The sequence below is a fragment of the Notothenia rossii genome, assembly GCF_949606895.1.
Source record: "Notothenia rossii genome assembly, chromosome: 11".
NCBI classification, from domain to species: domain Eukaryota; kingdom Metazoa; phylum Chordata; class Actinopteri; order Perciformes; family Nototheniidae; genus Notothenia; species Notothenia rossii.
In genome coordinates, this window is record NC_136910.1 from 14053096 (window position 1) to 14072998 (window position 19903).

The 19903-nt window shown below is 39.7% G+C and overlaps 3 long non-coding RNA genes across 3 annotated transcripts; all 3 read left to right on the forward strand.

Annotated features, from left to right (window-relative positions):
- The first annotated feature begins 11084 nt into the window (after positions 1-11084).
- On the forward strand, positions 11085-11626 carry LOC307025545. Its single transcript, XR_013804188.1, has 3 exons — positions 11085-11163; positions 11400-11518; positions 11597-11626. It is a non-coding gene; the product is annotated as an uncharacterized lncRNA (long non-coding RNA).
- A 1083-nt stretch (positions 11627-12709) lies between these two features.
- On the forward strand, positions 12710-13240 carry LOC307025693. Its single transcript, XR_013804239.1, has 3 exons — positions 12710-12768; positions 12858-12947; positions 13083-13240. It is a non-coding gene; the product is annotated as an uncharacterized lncRNA (long non-coding RNA).
- Positions 13241-13273: 33 nt separating this feature from the next.
- Positions 13274-15629, forward strand: LOC307025896. Its single transcript, XR_013804299.1, has 4 exons — positions 13274-13396; positions 14182-14354; positions 14644-14858; positions 14935-15629. It is a non-coding gene; the product is annotated as an uncharacterized lncRNA (long non-coding RNA).
- Positions 15630-19903: the final 4274 nt, after the last annotated feature.

Sequence of the window (19903 nt, forward strand, 5' to 3'; positions counted from 1 at the left end):
CTAGTTCCAGAGGTAGATAAAATAGCTAAGTGTGTTAGGTCTAACTCTTATGGCGCTTTTCCACTGCAGCACGTAGCACTGTTTAAGAGGGCCGGGCCAAACCAGGTCCGCTTTTTTTTGCTTTTCCACTAGGGGTAGTTCCGGCTACTTTTTCACCTTTTTTCTGGCCCTCCAAAAACGAGGTTCTTACCGGGCCAACACGACCGGGCTGAATATGCTAAACTAGTGACGTAAACACTCTCGACTCGACTGCTGAACGATCAGAGAGAATTGCTGGCAAGGGGGCTACAACTACAACAAAATTAACATATTTTACCGTGATTGAATTCTAATACAAAATGATGCCGAAGTAACAACATACTGATACCGGTTAGTAAAAACCATGAATTAATGCTTTGACAAGTCTGCAGACAGACGGCAGGCGAAAAACCTTTTAAAATGCGTGTTTTCTGAATGGAGATCGGATCGATCAGGCTAAGCTAACGTTGTATATGCTCCGTCCACACTCACAACAACGGCCTACAGACATAAATAAACAAGTGACTGTATTTGCTATAACACAGACAGTCTGTGGTTTGTACTTGTTTAACTTTTGTCTAGTTTCTGAACAGATATGAGGAGCTGTGAGCTCTGATTGCTAACAGCTAACGGCTGCGCCGCTCCCCGCCCGCGGAACAGCCCGCTTACACTGCGCTACTATAGTTACTACACCTGTTACTAAACTGTAATGGAAACGCAGCATAAAGTGAGCCTGGCCAACCAAGCCCTAACCATACCGTACTAAGCCGTGCGAAGCCCTGCAGTGGAAAAGCGCCATTAGTGTGTGTTTTGCTCCGCTCACCGGTCCGTCACAGTGGGAAGAGCCGCAGGATTTCTGCTTCACACACGTTGCATACCGCTATTTTATTGTCTTTTTTGGACACCTTAAAATACTGCCAGACCAGTGAAGCCATTTTGGCGAGCTTGTTTTGCCGCGCACAGAGAAAAGTGTCATGTATTTTACGTCATGTGATCGGCTCTCCTGATCGGCCTTTATAGAGAGCACCGATCGATCGGCCGAGAGTGAATATCGACCGATCGATCGGAGCATCCCTATTCATAAGTCGATTCATGCATCTCATTGAGAAAGAAAATAAGTCTCTTTTTTTTGGAGAGTAGGCTACAGACCAGTCTAATAAAGCTCCCATTAGAGCCCCTTCGTAACATCTTAAGTATTTAATTACATGACATATCCAGGCAATGAGACAAATTTGGAGAAAAACAACATCCTTAGGTATTGTTTTTAGTAGTTTGTCACGCAATAGTGTCAAATCATTGAGAAAAGCACCGACAACAATACAAACCTACAAATCTCTCTCGTGAGAAATAACCCCAAACTGTTCTAACCTTGGCAAGAAATATTGGTTTCATGGATCCCAAGAAACAGATTGAGAAAAAAAATGTTTCAGGACCTTTGAAGAACACCCGCAGGACGCTAAGCTCAGACAGGGCAGTCAGAAAACCTCAGTATATTTAGAGTAAATTCTCCAAACTTTATGTGTAACTGTAGCCCCGGGTCTGCATGAATAACAGAAACCTGCAGAGCCAAAATGTTCATTAAGTGTTCCATTGTGCATCATCACCTACTGGCTGCTGGAGTTTCTCTGTGTACAGTAAAAAGTCCATGGAGAGACTTCACAATGTTCCTGTTCGGCTTATGTTTTATTCATGCCCTGGATTTGCAGGGCCTGATTGCGTGTCCCAGACGTTTTCCTCCTTCTTTTTCTTCTTCTTCTTCTTCACACCGTTTGTTGTTTCTGACTTGAACAGAATAATGCATTACAATCTTTGCCATCAAACATGTTCAGTGGCGCTGACAGTGGTGCAGATGCTCATTAGGGAAAGGCGTTCGACCCCGGTGGGCAACTCAAAGTGGAAAGCTGCTGTGGCACCATAATGACCTGGAGTCAGGCAGGTGCTTTCAGCCAGATGCATTTGTGCTGTTTGTGTGTGTTGCTTTTAAGTCGTGGGAAATGAACTGGAATTGGTCTTTACCTCAGATTCGCTCCTACCTCTCTAAAGCTGAGAGCGTATTTACATTTTTCCGTTTAATTTGTGGTGCTGATCATTCAGTTTGCCTGCTGATGGCTGCACTCTTCAAAGACCCTCCCTCATTATTGACACATGAAGGCTGTCTCCCTACCACCTCACCACCCATGATGACTCATACCGAGCTGAACTCTCTCACCGTTCGCACCAACCTCCCCGGATCCTCTTTTCATTGCTTCTGACCTACTTTACACATACAGTGCGGTCCGTAAGAATTTTGGACAGAAACACATTTTCCTTTGTTTTGTCTCTGTACTCCAGCATATTAGATTTGAAATAAATCAATAACCTTAGCTTGGGCCCACAGATCTGATCTGATCTTGTATTCTTCTTTTGATACTTTTGGTTTTTAAGGCTGATATTGGAATTCAATTGATTTCATATTGAAATGCTGCGCGGAGTATTAACAGATAATGCCAATACGCAGGTCATATTATATGAAATATGTTATCCTAAGTGAGGTTATAATTGTTTTCAGTGCTGTTCATTTCATTATAATTGGTCATGAAAATCATTTTGTTGATCTGCTCCTTATATATTATGAATCAGAAGTTAGAGAAACCAATTTTAGAAAGAACTTACCAGTGTTCAGTGATGCGTCAGTACTGATTATAAATTATTGTTTGTTGTTTCTGTATTGAAATTTCTTGTTGCCATGCATATGAGTAGTACACTGATACCATATTTTCAGTAGCGGAAATTGGCCAAAAATATTGTAATAATGTTTGTGCCGTTATTCTCGTTTTTTTTTTCTACTTTGTCTTCCTCTATTTTCCTCTTTCTTCCTCATTCTTGTCTTCCTCTTTATGCCCTTTACAGTACAGCTGACAAATTGACATTTTACCTTCATTTTATTGTTTGACTTAAAATCCAGAAATTGTTTGAATGTCCATATACTCACTGACTACATTTTAAGTACCACTGAGAACAAATCATTTGGCTATCGCTGAAGCCCAGGTAATTGCTCTCCACAGTCATTTTGAGGGTTTAGATAAAAGCAAGTATCTGAGGTTTCCATCATACAGATTTACACACACACACACACACACACACACACACACACACACACACACACACACACACACACACACACACACACACACACACACACACACACACACACACACACACACACACACACACACACACACACACACACACACACACACACACACACACACACACACACACACACACACACACGACTTTACCAGCGGCGGCAGGTGATTCTGACAGAGGCGAGTCACCGCCCTTGTCTCATCTCATCTCATGGCCAGACATTTTGACAGCCTCATCAACCACACAATGAAGGGACAGACAGTGTGGGGGTGTGGGAAGTGGACAAATCTTCATCAAACAGCGCAACATTGAAAAAAAACAGGACATAACAACATAGATTGGGGATGATGGAAAGAATGTACATCTTGCAGATCATTAAACACTGCAGGAATGTATGTAAATGCACCTCCTGTGGTGTCTGTAACATCTGTATGAATACATACTAATGTGATGATTGAATGACTGCTGTATTAACCCACAAAGAGCTCAGTTTGAGACACAAAGAAGACTGTTGGAGGTCAGCTGCTCCCCACAGACAGACAGGGTTCACTTTATGGCTGATGATGATTGCCTCAATAAATAATGTCAGTGTTTGGGGTTGTACTAAATGCAATATTCATGTCCTGAGACGTCTGGGAGGCAACACAGATTCCTTTTAGGAAAAAACAAGTTGCACAAACTCTCTTTGAGCAAATGTCTTGCATGACGCATCTGTATGGGTCACTGGTCAATAGTCTCTTAGCATATTTGACAGACTCCGAAATGAAGGAATTTAGCTGCAGTTCATGCTCATAATAAATCTTCTGTCCATGTTCTCATCAGAACAAACTATTTGCCTGCAGCTCAATTCAAATGGTGCTACGTAAGCAATGAGAAAGCAGATTCACAAAGAAAACAACTGTATTTTCTGTTGAAATTATTTTTCCAGTTTATTTGAAACAAACAGCCACTCAGTCTAAGTACAGCACAATTAAATCAATATGCTGCATATTGCAATGGCATTTCATCCACCTAACTTGATTTAATGTACCATATTTTTTAGATTGCAAGAGAGAAAGACAAGTCAATTGATCTCACTGCTCTCATTATACTCTCTCTCGTACATATACAAACACACACACACTCGTATACACTCGTTCTTTTCATAAATCTATTTTCATACTTCTTCCCATGCTACCTCTTTTGGAGTGCTATTCAGATTTTATAGTGTACTGACTATGAGACTCAAGGGTCGTCCCTAAAAGTTTCTTAAAGTAAAATGAAGCCGCCACGCGCTCTCCTCACCAGTCGTCCTGGCGCTGTGCAGTAAAAAATACCCTCTTTACGTTTAATAGCTCCCATATTCTACACTTGGCTGCGTCAACATGTATGTGAAGCATATTATGTATCCTTTATTTATTGGCACATCAAGCGCATCCGAAAGTACAAGCACCACTACCTCGTTTTATACACTGTACATGTTTTCTCAGTTTCCCTTCCTGTTAGCGGCTGTGTGTGAAGTAAATAAATCAACATGCAGATTACCGTGAACATGTAGGCTACACAATACATCAATTTTTATTGTTGTTATTGTTAAATCATATGGGACAACACCAAGTCTTTCGTTTTCCTTGTCCAAGTCACAAGTTATTTAGGACAAGCCCGAGTTAATTCTCTGGTCTATGACAATTAGTCAAGTGCCAGTTCATTGGACACAAGTTCAACTTTCTGGATACAAGTCACCAATCAAGGCAAGCTCCAGTCAAACTATTCATAAAATTAAGTTTCAAGTCAATCAAGACGAGTCAAAGTCAGATTTAAACTCTTTACAGCCAAGTCCAAATCAGGTATTCAGACTAAGCCTGGCCAAATCTCATTATTCTACACAGGATAATAGTTGGGGGTTAAAATCAAGGTCCTTTGCCTCTGCATTCAAGATGAGTCCAAGCCAAGTCTCATGTCGCATCATGTCCCAGTCCAATCTTAAGTTATTCAAGACCGTCTTTGAGTCTTGGGTCAGCTGTTTTATTATTGGGGATGTACCCACGTCATGTCTCAAGAGAAGATTGATTCAAGTCAAAAGGAAGAATTTCGAGTAAATTCTCATATCATTCAAGATAAGTCCACGTCAAGTATCGAACCATTTGAAGAACGGTCGTCAAATTCCATCAAAGTCAAGTCTTAAGTCCTTTTTTTGCAAATTGCAAGTCAAACGCTTTGGTCAGTCTTTCATACTAAATACTTTTCTTTCAAGTCCGGCCTAGAGTTCTTATTTTAAAGAAGTTTGGCTTGCATCCAAGTCCAGTTTTACATTTACGATCATACCACCAACTCTTTAAGCACAGTGTCTTACTCAACCTAAAAAAACATATTGGGGTATTTAGATGTTTTCAGGTGGTTAACTGGGTGGTAATTTAGGATCGTTTTCTGATATGCTGGTGAAATCATCATTAGGATTTTAAAAGGGCATAGAGACTGAATGGCTGGACAGAGTAAGGAAGAAAGATGGTGGAAGAGTATAGAAAACGAAAGTCTAAATAACAAAAGAAATGCATAATTGTGACAAGCTTTGGCAGTCTTATGGAACCAGCAGAGACACGGCTCCTGCTCCCAGCTCACAGTAGAGACATTGTCCATCTTTCACTTCCTAACAAAGAGCCCGGGTCCTCCACGCTCCACCCCCCTTACCCGGGATGGATGTAGCACTAATGCTGCCCGCACAGGCTCCGCAGCGCTCTTTTTTCTCTTCCTCCAAGGACTTTGACACTTTCTTTTGTACTCGTGGACACTGTATTTCTTCTAGTCCTGTGCTCTTTTTGGTTAGAAAAAGAGATAAGGATCTTTAACAGTATTTCTTCACAGCATGGAACAAAACTAAATAGCAGCATTTGCTTTCTTTGTTACAAATCTCAATATTTACAAGGGCAGGTTTGAAGGATGTTATTTGCCTCTTTCTTGTTGAGTGTGTCTTTGAAAAAAGAGTGAATGTCAGGCTCTTGTCATTGCTGTCCATTTTTGCAGCTCATCATGGCAGACAGTGAAGTGGCACTGACCCTGTCATTTTTCTATCACTCAGCATCTCTCTCACAATAACACGGCTGTAATGTAGAGATGAGGTGGAAAGCTACTGCAAATGGAGTCCATTTACGTTCTGCCACGAGAAATCCCGGCCTAACACGGTGAAAACATGATTCTGAAAGCCAGGCTTCTATAATGGTGTGTCTACCTCCTCCATCCCCACCTCTTCCACTCTTGTCTCTGTACAAAATCGATAGAAAAGAGGAGAAAAACAGGACGGGTGGTGAAAAGTCTCAATGTTTGAAGAAATGTAACTTAAATTCCAGAGATTACATTCTACTGGGGAAATGTCAAGGCGGATAACATTACCTGTTATCTATCTGGGGTTTAGGCCCAGACTTGGCAACCAATGAATTCACTATTAATGGATGGGCAAGAAAAGAAGCGGGGGGGGGGGGGGGGGATAGGTTTTCGACTGTAGAGCCATTTAAGTCCTGTGGGTTTTTTTTCCCAGCTCTTGGATTGAGTTCAGATTCAGTCTGCCGCCCTGAAAGTGAGCTTTGTGAGACACAATAGTAAGTTTGTTCTTAAATCGAGGCTTTTTGGTTTCCCTGTGTATTCATCATGATATTCACAGCAATAAAGTTCAATTTAAATGTGATATGTTGTGAAATGGGCTTTGTTAATTCTGGAACATTTCTTTATGATCCTTTTTTTTTTACTTTTTACTGCAGGAGGATTCTAAATATAGTACTTTGTGTAAGTGAATTTAAAAGTTTCTTTACACAAACAAACAAAAGAGCCTTTAAAAAACAGAATTATGGGATTCACTGCAGCATGTAAGAAAAGAAACAAAGAGTTTTTAGGCGTTTAAGTATTGTAATTTAACATGTCTCCACCATGATAGCTGTTCTTATACATTTGGTACGCAAATAGAAATGGTATTTCCACAGGTCATTTTAAAAAGGCAAGTAATTTGTGGTGACATTGGGATGTCATTGGCTCAAAATATTTGTTGCAGCAGATTTATATATAAGTTCAACCAAAATCCATTTAGAACAACATTTTTTGCAGAGGGGTGTGATTTTTTCCATTAGGTTTTACTTTGTTCTTTGACTTTTCTTGAAGAAAACAAGTGGCAGCCTTTAAATCACACAAAAACCATGCTTTTTCATTTTCAACGGAGATGCTTAAACAAGTAATAGATAGTCTTTAATAGTAAACTCAAACCAATAAAACCACAACAAGTAATAGTGGAAGTTTGAGTTATGTAAAAAATAATCGTTGATGAAGAGGCATTGAACAGAAAGTATTTTATTCTCTGTGGTCTAAAAGGCGATAGTTCATTGATACTGTATACCATGAAACTGTCATTGTGGTTAGCTGCAGTTTAATACCTTGTAAATTAACAGAATGGCTGTTACGGATTGTGAAGGAAGCAGGACCCAAATGCAGATATAAACTGAAAAAACTCCGCAGAACTAGTCAAGGCAAAAGACGAACCGACAAAGACAGACAGAAAACCCAGAACTTAAATACACAAAAGACTAATCACACAACAAGACACAGGTGAGGAGGGAGGAGGAAACACAGGGGCCACAGGTGAACATAATCAGACAATTAGACACACCAGGGAAACTAACGACAGGAGAAAAAACACAGGGAAAAGGACCAGACAATAAACAGGAGGAAAACATGACAGGGAAAACAGCAAAACGCCCAAACCTAGACATAGAACGTGACATAACCTAAACATACATAACTACCAACGTGACATGAGCCTAGGAGTGTGGCAATGGCAGTAAAAAATTTGTATTGATCTTTGTTTGAAGAGTCCTGTTTTACCGTTTTAATGGACAGCCAATGGGTATACATTTTTTTCTTATGGCTGTGTGCAAGTAGAAGAAAAATACTAGCCTTGAATAAATCGAAAATATCGATACTGCTTGAGAACCCCTGTCTGAGCCCAGGCTGCCTCTGTGATTGGCTGTTCCCTTTTGGACACCAGGTACAGAGATAAGCTAATTATTCAGGTGCACAGTGGGAGGAGATGGGCTGGGCGATACAAAGCCATGTTAGCAGTTGGCAGTTGTCACTACCACTAATTGCTACATCTGTCATGGGTGGAGAAGAGAGAGCTGTTCCAGCTATCTAAATGCCAAACATGATGTTATCACACCCTGTCAGATTACAGCAAGGCTCCACACCAGCAGCCTACTTTGTTTTCCCCCAGAACCGTCAGGGACTAGATTTAAAATCCAAAAAGCCCTTTTTTTCCCCTGTTATATATCCATCGATCTTTTACAGTCAACATGTGGTCCAATTTAGTGTCTTCCCACAAATCAGATTACATTTGCATCTGCAACCAAGCTGTCTGAGCGAGTATTCCTCTGCCTAGACTGATGTGCGCTTTGACCATCAGTTATTGCAGAACAGTAGAAGCTACAAAGCCAATCTAACATTTCTGGAGAGTGCCAGCACATTTCATTCCCCCTGCTCTGTCACATAAAATTCTCCATCTGAAACCGTGCAATAAGAGGGAAAGAGAAGGGGAGCGGGAGAAAGCTCCAGCTTCTGTCACCAAGCCACACCAGGGGCATACTAATATCAGCTCCGTCCAGCTGCTCTCCACGCTCGGACGGGTCGGCTTGATTATGAAACATTACTGAGCCTCCCTGTCCGCCCAGACAAACCGCTGAACTGTGTGTCAGAGGGGTGACTGACCACAATGCAGCGAGGTGACTGGCCATTATGCAACAGTGAAGCATTCTGTCTTTGAGGTGTCTGATTGCCTATTTCTCTGGCGTGGTCTGAAAGTTGGCTTGTGGTTGATTTCTAGTGACATTTAGCCTTGGTTTATATGGGCAAATGTGATCACTGGACTGCCAAATTGATCACCACAAACAGCAAATAAGCTGACTGTGCAGGCATTAGCTTTAGCCCCAGTGTGTAAAGTAAGTATGTGGTATAGGTGTAGATTACACCGAGACCCGTTGCTATGGGTGTGGCCACTTCGATCGAACAATGCAACGTGTCCAATTACTTGAATTTTATAGTTTTTGGAATTAAATCTTGTTCATATCACCCTTTTTATCTGCATTTTATATTTTCCCTCTGTTCCTAGCACATCTACCAGCATCATAACATGAGTGGTTGGTAGTAATAGTAGTAGGAGTGATTGCATTGGAAGTATGATATTGACCGGCAGCACTTGAACTAAAACATTTATTTATTATTTATATAAAAATTATAGGGAAATGCATCAGAAGAAAGGAGCGCACACAAGGGGGACAGTGCCATGGGAAAACAATGGGTTTGCTGGCAATGTATTTCTAGCAATTGTGGCCACACATTTCGGTGGGATTTAGACCACTCAGACTTCAACCTCAGATTTATTCCAAAAAAAATTTGATTCCCAACAAAACCCTCTCTTAGACCCTCTCTTAGTATAATTTCTTCAGAAAAACATTGTCATTTTTGAACAAGCTTTGCCTGTTGCATTCTCCTGCATTGTTCTATTTACAATGCGTCAAGCAACCTCTCAAAATCACTTCGTGTTCAGTCTGGACACAACCTCCAACAAGTTCTCGAGTAAACAAATCAGGTAATTTAGATGTAGACATTCAATCAATTGTTAATATAGAAACTATTGATTCATGGAGCTTTAGGTGTTTGAACAAAAAACGCTTTCATTGGCTGGCTATGTCTGACTCAAGATTACCACTAAAACAAACAGAAATGTCCTTGTACTGTCAAGTTTTTATGTTTTTGGACTGACATTTTTTATTGAGACTTACACAAGTTCCAGCACACATGGAGAGAACCAATCCGAATGAATCGAAGTTGGTGTGACTTCTTCCCATGAATAACTGAACCTACTGTATGTTTTTTACTTTGGTCAGCAGGTCAAAGTGTTGCAAACCTTTCACAACTCCAATTATGAGCGCCAGGCAGCCCAATCATAAATACAAACAATTTATGGATTTCATGAAGCAGTCTGCGAAAATGTCAAGGGATTGCTTGTTTGGTGTTTTACTGGTAAGCAAGCAAGCATTGTGAGGAGCCTGCTGAAAGCCAGGGTTATTGCAGTGTCAACACCTTTAGGAAGATGGGTGTATACATTGAAAATAGAGCGAAGTAGACCTCATCACCCTATTAAATTGCAGTTTACATAAAGGTCAGTGATTTCAAGCCAGACATGTTCTAACTAGTGCAAGTGGAGAAACATTAAGGGAGTCTGAGAGAGAAAGCCTGGTCACGGTTTGGCGGGTCAAAAAAATGCCTATACTGCTAAATTAAAAGTGGATTCAATTTGGTTTAACATAGGTCACATTTTTTCAACAACATTTGTATTTAAATATTTAAATCGTGATTGGCCAAGTATAGAAATACACTCTTTGAAATGCAAGTACACACTTTTTGAAATGCTTTTCAAATTAGACATATTTCATTTTCAGTCACGTTTATACGGTGGCTGGGAAGTGCAATGGACAATTACAAAGTGTGAAAGACTTTAACAAAGCTTGAGACAAATTTACATTTTATAAAACAAAATTACATTAGCAAAAACACTTTTACCAAGGATAAAACAATTTAACATTAACAAAAACAAATTAACAAAATACAAAACACTTTAACATTTCCCGAAACACTTTAACATTTCCCGAAACACATTAACATTTCCCGAAACACATTTACAAACCAGAATCAAACCGGAAAGGGAATGTACATCATACCGGAAGTGACGTGACGTGACGTGACCATAGGACGTGCCGTGATTGGCTCAAATTAAAATTTGTTTTGGCGGAAAGACAGAAGGTGCGAGTGTGTTTCATATACAGTCTATGGTGTGTTTACGTTCGGTAAACATGTTTTGTCCGTTTTGTGGAAACAACCTGGGACAAGTGACACGGTTTTGACTTTCGTGTGGAGAATCTCTGGAGTGTTTAAAGGACACGGACCAGACGGGTGTACCAAGCGCACAGGGGACATCGAAACAGCCGGAAAATGCGAAACAAAGTAAGTGTAGTATTGCGCTAGCTTTGTGATGCTAATGTAAGACATGCAGTAAATAAAAGTTCAATCACAGTTTCATATCAGTCAAATACCAATCCATGTCTTAACGGAATAGCAATGCATTGAGCTAATATGCTAGTTTTTATTTTTAGGTTTTCCGTAAACCTTAATGCACACTTGCTTTTGCTGATTGTTGGAGCTGCTAATTTTTATATTTGTATTGGAACTATTCATACCAGCAGAACAACCAGGCCGATCCTATACATTTTTCATGGAGTACAGAAACTCAAAGTCAAAAGAGAAACAGTCTTTTAACTGTGGGAAAGGAAGACTTAAACAAGAAAAGAGACGAGTCCAGGTAAGCTGCATTAACCGTTTCATAGAAATCTCAGTGTCTCTGTGTGTGTCATTACTTATATCTCTGCTATTTTACAAGATAAACATAGGAATGATGTCGCCACAAGGAGTAGATTTAAAGCCTCGGAGAGGGAAAACACTCACGTTGTTTACAGACCCGGAGGTAGCAGCACCTGCTATACTGGAACGAGCTGTCCAGAAAATGAAAGCCTTTAACAAGGACATGGATGAAGGACCGTACGTCCTTTTGTATCCAGACTGCTCAGAGGTTGTCAATGTGCCTGGTTCAGAAAAGCCATTCACATTGGCAGAATATGAAAAGGACTTAGGAAAGTCATATGCCAGGATCACCCTTTTCATTTGCCTTGAGAAACATTTTAGAGGAGGTTTGTGGATGTTATTATTCAATATTTTAATTGTTTACATGTTAACATCCTCTACTGCAGCATACATAATAATGTGTTGAACGTTTTGCTTTTACTACAGGGGAGGATACCTCAGACTCTGATTCGGATATTGTCATCACATCTAGGAGCACAGCTGAATTCAATCAGGCTGACACGTGTTCATTTATTTATTTTTCATATACATTTGATTTTAAGCAGGAAATCTATATTCTGGTAAATATTTTAGAAGAACCAACTTGGCAGTTACAATTACTATCAGAAACACTCACAACGTTTCACTGTTGATAGACATATGTGGTAAGGGAACAATAATGGAAGCTGTTGATAATTGTACACTTTTACTCTCAGGTATTTGAATTTGAACCACGAAACAAAAGTACTCCAAAACACAAACCGGAAAATGAAGGGTAAGTTTGTACTTATTTTTACAAAATAAGTAATTTATCTTTAAGTGGATGATAAGAATAGGCCACAGCATTTTCTCTGGTGAACATGGATACAAAAATACCATACATGTCATGTTTAATCTAATTTCAAACAAAAATAATCTGTTATTTATAAATCTTATGGTTCCTCCTACCTCTAAATGTTACTTAAAACTCAACTATACCCTGTATTATGAAGTTAATAATTTTATCAATTTTATCGTGTTTCAGGAAGGCACTTGGACATTCATCCACAACTCAGCCTGGACAGGTATTGAGGCAGATTGTGGAAGCCTGATGTTTCTAATGTTCAGTGTTGTTTTGTTACAGACATTTGTATTTGTATTTCAGATAGTAATGTCTGATACTGAGGATATGGGTCCACCCAAAACAAATACAGACAAGACTACTTGCTACAGGTAAGTACAAATGTTAGTAACTCACTTACACGAGAAATACATTTTTGTTTGTAAGATGTTTTAACATGGGAATGATCACTTCCTAACAGTACATACACAGACCTGTATGCACCATGTGTTGAAGAAGAGGACGAAGAGCTGGTTGCAGTCAACATGACGAGTTTATTGGACACTGAAATGTAAACGGACAGCTATTACAGTGGCATTACATTTTTTTTCTCTGTACAATATTTCTGGTACAACATTTTTTTTTTTGAACTGTTTGTGCACTCTCTGGAATATCCACTAATAAGGTCACTTTTTTTCCTTTACAGGGAGGAGATGAACATTACATTACCTGCCATTATTGCTAACCTCTCACAGCCTATTGATCATGGAAGAGTCAGCCGGTTCAACATTTCAAGGGCTAATGTTTGGGATGGAGCAGTCAGAGGTTTCAAGCGTACATCGTATTCAGAAAACTGTGACATGCTGGTAAAATGCAATGATGATGCTGGTGTTTTCAAAGAAGGAATTGACTCAGGTGGTCCCAGGAGAGAGTTGTTATCTCTACTGATGAAGAATCTGAAAGACCGGCCCATTTTTGATGGGCCAGACGGACGCCGCTTCTTGGTCTACAATGCAAATGGTATGCATACGGTTAGAAGTGTACTAATACAATTGTTAATGACCATTAACCATATATATCACATGACATATGATTTGTTGCTTGAACAATTTTTCCAAAACGTTGAGTTTCATTACAGTACATTAAAGTATATAATAAATAATGTTTTAATTTTGCAATATGAATACATTTATTCACAGCTGTTAGGGAGGATGAATACTACTTGGCAGGAAAGATGATTGCAGTGTCAGTTGTGCATGGAGGTCCAGGGCCACATTTACTGTCAGAAGATCTTGTACATTATCTTGCAGGCCAGCCTTCATTCAAAGCAACAGTTGATTTAATAACTGATGAAGAAGTAGGGAAAGCTTTACAAGAGGTGAGAATTGCATACAGCAACAGTGTGGTAGGGTGGATTATTATGTAGTTCCTGCAGTGTTTTGAGACATCTTTACTTTACCTTTATCACATACTGTACACCGAATTGGCTTCATTTTTTGTTTTTTGATCAGAATCAGAATACCCTTATTAGTCCCACAGAGGGGACATTTACATTGTTGGAGCAGAATAGAGCCAAAGACAGCTTAATGTTACCTAAGAAGAATGATAAAAAACTAGTAAAGATACACAAACACAATTAAAAAAAAAAACACATCCTGTAATAGAGGATTTAGCAGCCAGGTATATATTGCACAAGGATGGTAGTAATAGTAATATATCAATCTTGCAATGGAACAAAAATGGCAAGAATATACAGTACATGCAGTTATTTACTGGATTGTTTATGTCCATTTTATAATCTTCAGATTGAGAATGCTGCCTCAGTGGATGCCTTGTGAGAAATGACCATGAGACACAGCACAATGTTACAGACAGCAGGTTGTCTGAGACATGTGGCTTCTGTTGAAGGAAAGAATGATATTGTGTCAGACTACCTCCAGTGGTACATTATTGGCCGAAACTCCTCTGTAATTGACAGGTAAGATCATATTTGTATTCATGTGATTTTTTTTAAATGTATGTAAGAATTTTTTGTTTAAAATGCCTCATGGTCCCCCTCTTTGGTTTATTCTATGTTTATCTGTTAGCAATTAGTCAGTGTCAAAATGTGTGCCTGTGTAGTATAACTGATATGGGACGTCCGTCTCTCCTTTCCCTGCCTGTCTTGTGCCAATCTTTAAGTGCTCATGCCACCCCCCCCTTGTTTTAGGTATTAGGTTATTTAAATGTGACTTTGTGATGAAACATTTTTTTTGTTCACTCTTCAGATTCAAGGAGGGTCTTTCAGCCCTTCAGTTTTTAAACGCACTATAGCAGCACCCTACTCTGCTGGCCCCGGTCCTGTGCCACTCTGAAAATCGACTTACTGCTCTGGAACTTGAGCGACTCTTCAAGCCTGACTTCATTCCAGCAGGGAGTAACAGGAGGCTTAGGGAAAGTCAAACTTTGGGCTACTGGGCAGACTATCTCCTCGATTGTGAAGGTTTGTAAATCGCAGTTTTTATAACTATTTCAGGAAACACATTGCCAAAATGTATCTGAACATGTTTACTTTGCAGAAAGCCAGACTGCTGTGTCTTTGGAGGATGTTTTGATGTTTGCGACTGGGCTGACTTAACTTACCTCATCTGGATTTGAACCATCGCCAGGAATAGAGTTCCTTGATGACTCTCCATTCCCAATGGCAAACACATGTTCCAACACATTAAAACTACCACTCCTTGACGCATACAATGTGTTTAAGTCCCAAATGGACTTTGGAATGCTAAATTCTCCAGGATTTGGCTGTTTTTAAGTCATGTGACTGGATGACCCATAGAGTACAGACTCTATCAAGGTTTTTCATAGAGTAAACACTCTATGAAGGTTGTTCATATAGTCGTTGTTAGATGTGAACGTGTTTTTTTTTTCTCACAACTCATGTTGTCCATTTAGTTTGGGACAAAATCAAAGTATTGTTCTATACCTATACAATTGTTATAAATACTCTGAACTTTGCTATACATATTTCACATTGCCACCCATAGCTTCTTTGTTGTAAATCAGTCATTCATTCTCAGGTTTCCAGTGAGTCCACATGGTTGAAATAAGACTTATACAGAAATGTTCTTTCTGCACACAATTACGCACACAACATAACCTTGTTTGTGCTTGCTAATTGGAGCGTTGTTTGTTGTTATTCCAGTTATATTTTATAATGATTAAGATATTTATGTTATGACTATGCTGTGATTTGGTGCTGTATAAATGACATTGAAACAGATATGGTGATTTGCTGGAAACAATGTTCATTTCAAAATGCTGTTTTTATTTAAAAATGTATGGGAATATCTTTTTTCTAAATAGGACCAGTCTTCAGATGAACAGGTACCATAATCATTTGGATACATCACAGGGGAAAGAGTAAATGCAGTCTGACAAACCATGAAACCAAGCATTGTTGAGCCCTGAAATCTGATTTGGAGTGGTGAAACAGTGCTACTGTACTTCTGAATACCTTTTCGATTACTTTATAACTGAGCATATTCTTTCAGCTTCATGTACAGTTCTGATGCAGTCTCCCAGTTCTCTGGCTTCTGTAGGTCATTGCGCTCCATAGCAAAGTCCAAGTACTCCTGCATGTTTTGGTCCCCACATGGAGCTATTGACAGGCTTGTCTCAGGAACAGCATCCAATTCTGCCTGTTCAATCTCAAATCCACAGTCCCACATTTAAGATAAAAACACAAAGAAGTATCAATCCATCACCAATGTATTACCTGTGTGGCAAGTAGTACAGTTAATTGGGCACTCCTCCTGGACATGATGCTGTTCTGGAAGGGCGAATCCTGTGACTGTTCCACAGTCTCACACACTCATCCAAGTCCTTCTGAATAACATCAACGAAGCAGAATCTCAGAAGGCACTGATGCTCGTGACTCCGGTTGAAGTATCCAGCATCTCGGAGGTCTGCAAATAGCTCCATCCAGAGACCTATAGAAATTGATATATTTTCAAGTGAATTATTAAGCAATATACAACAATTCTACAAATTACATTAAAAGGTTACCAGTAAAATCAACAACAAATCATTGAGTGTCTATTTCATAATTTATTTGCTTCACAACCTATAGTGCCTAGGTCCCCTCAGGGGCCACTGTTCAATCCAAAACCCACGATTAGATGTTCACAGTTTCTAACTTTATTTCTGCCAAAAAGAAGTTCTAAGGAAAGGCCTTGTATAGTCTGGGTCATAGACTACAGGCTATATATTATATCTATTATAATAAAAACTGATACACTTTAGCTAAGCAAATGTTGTTTGTCGGACAGGGTTGGCAAGTAATAGATAATAATGATAAACACTTACCTTCCCTTTCTTAATATGGACCACCAGGACTCAATGCGCTGATTAGTCATGGATGTGCCTTACATGTGGATGGACGCTCCAGAGTAGTAGTCATGGTGATGGTGACGTAGGGTACACTGAATTGCAGCCATAATTCCGTTCTCCGTGCCACAATCAGTCCGCAGCCTCATGGGGATGACACCGAGGTTTCGCACACATTTGAGGAAATATTGAGCGATAACTCTTGGGTTATTGTTTGTTGGACCACATTCAAGCCATAGTACTTTACGTGAAAATCCATCTATGCATCCTGAAAGGGCCACACCGAATGGCTTAAGTTTGTCATAACCGTCAGTATGCCACATATAGTTCGGTCCCATTGAGTGGTAGGTTCTCCTTATAAACCTTCTGCGAGATCTCCTCTCGCAGCCGAGGGTTAAGCTCCCGGAGCAAATTCATAACATCATCTCTCTTCACTCGAAGACTGTACTTTTGTTTTAGTACCTGCCACATTGTTCGGTATCCAAACAATTGTCCAGGTCCACGAAGTTCCAACCTGATGGCGTTAATTACAGCGATTTGAGAGGAATAACCCTTTCTGCGGTAAAACCCGGCTTGATTCAGTTTGCTTTTAAGAGTCCGCAAACTGATTTTCACACCGTGAAAGGTAGACAACATGTCCACGATTACAGCATACGAGTGACCTTCATTAAAATATTGCACGCAATGATGCAAGATATCCGGTCCTTCTGTCTGGTCCGTGTCCTTTAAACACTCCAGAGATTGTCCACAAGATGAGCAAAACGGTGTCACTTGTCCCAGGTTGTTTCTACAAAACGGACAAAACATGTTTACTGAACGTAAACACACTCGTACCTATGGTCTTTCCGCCAAAACAAACTTAAATTTGAGCCAATCACGTCACGTCACTTCCGGTATGATGTACATTCCCTTTCCGCTTTGATTCTCGTTTGTAAATGTGTTTCGGGAAATGTTAATGTGTTTCGGGAAATGTTAAAGTGTTTCGGGAAATGTTAAAGTGTTTTGCATTTTGTTAATTTGTTTTTGTTAATGTTAAATTGTTTTACCCTTGGTAAAAGTGTTTTTGCTAATGTAATTTTGTTTTATAAAATGTACATTTGTCTCAAGCTTTGTTAAAGTGTTTCACACCTTGTAATTGTCAATTGCACTTCCCAGCCACCGTACGTTTAGCTTTGTTTGCCTCCCATTTGTCTTTTTTCGATCAAAAAAATGCACATTGCGAAACAATCCACCTTAGATGGTAATTTCTTATGAAAAAATGGGAGGATTTTTACGAACCTAGAAGAGTCAACACACTTCCTATTAGGTAATCCCTCACCAGGCTTCTGTAAAGTCAGTCGGATATTGTCTTGTAGTCCTGTAGCATCAACCGGTCTTAGCGCTGGGCTGTCAGAGCCGGTGTGCTGGTAGCCCTCGGGCATGAAGCTGTGGTGGGGGAAGTATGAGTGACTACTTTAAATGTTCCCAGTGGAAAGCTAGTGTGCCGCTAACATACCATGAAGTTTTGAACGTGCAGGATCAGCAGGATTGCGCAGGACACTTAAGGATCAAAGCTCAGCAGAACGTCTTTGAATTCTGGAGGTGCATGAGTCAGAATTGAAAGTTAAAAGTCAAAGGAAGCCGTAGCGACAGAATTTTGCGAGTGATTGTATTCATCAGTGTCTCCCTGTGAGGGATTTGATTTAAATACGGGGAAGGAGCAGTGAATATAAATATGATGTGACTGTGCTGCAGTCTAACAATCACTGGCAACTTCCTCTGTGGTTGCAGCCTTCAAATGGAGCCCCACACATTCACTCGTCTGTATAAGGAATGTCACACACTTTGTCATGACTTGACAAACTCAGGAGGAGACTCGGCTGTCATTCGCATGTCCATCCCTCTTGTAATCATTTTCCTTCCTTCATACCATCAGGAGGGATTGCTTTTGAGAAAATGACATGTAGCTTTTAATTAGAGCTTCACTGTCACTGCTCATTTTACATTCGACACAGAAATCTAGACACAAATATCCTCTGCCAAATGATAAATGTATACTTAATTTTAATGGATACATAATAGTCAGTAATACCTTGTTAAACTGGCTCAGGAGTACAATAAAATAGTCCACTGCTGTTATTATGCAGCCTGGGCTACTAAAAATTACATTTCAATTAAACAAGACTGCTTTGCGAACTATGTTTCGGGATAAACACATTTTCTCCTGGATTACATTTGTTTTGATGTATCATATTTATACAAAAGAGCATGAATGAATGGATGGATTGGTCAAGCAAACATGTCACTTTGACCCAGGAGATTTTTGTTGGTACACTGTGTGAAACCAAAAGTCAACGTTGAATTAATTTTACATATTGGTTAACCTTCAATTGCCTAACCAACATACTTATTAAACCAAATGTGTGATCGTTAACTTATGCTCACCTAGTATTTATGGTGCATTTGAGTTTTGTTCCAATCCATTACAGCTGCAACCATGTGAAAGCATTCCTCTTGAAACCTAAATAAGAACGTGGCTTGATTGGTAAGGTCATTTTAAGGTCAACTTAAAATCTACAATATATTTAAGAAAAATAAAACCTGATGATAGACTTCCAGTGTGTATTACCAGTCAGTCTATACGTGGCACACAATCTGAAAACAAACAACTTGTCTCAACAAAAATGAAACCCTTTAAGTTAGGCGGTGTTCATTACAGTTAGCCTATATATTACCTTTGCTTTTTGTTACTGGTCACAAACCCCACATGGCTGAAAATTACTGAATGGCCTGAACCTGTGAAAATAATCACCACCTCAGTTTATTTAGTGTCTCTAACCAAAACACCAGACAGGGAACACTCTGCACTTATGATAGATGACTTGCTGTGAAAAATTAAATTTGACATCCCTCATTAGTAATTCATTACCTCAGACAAGGAACAGGAACAACATTGCTGATTCATTTCACCTCAGTGGATAGCCTCTATGCCCTTGGGCCAAGGGCAGCCTTTTTTACAGTGTGTTGCACCATGCTATCATTAACATATTGAACACTGGCACCGAGCATTATCGCAACTCTTTTGTGTGTCTTTGATGGCTTCCACTGTGAAAGACGTTGACAGAAACGGAAAAGTGACACTTCATGTTTGCCCAGCTCCGCCACTTCACAGAGAAGTAG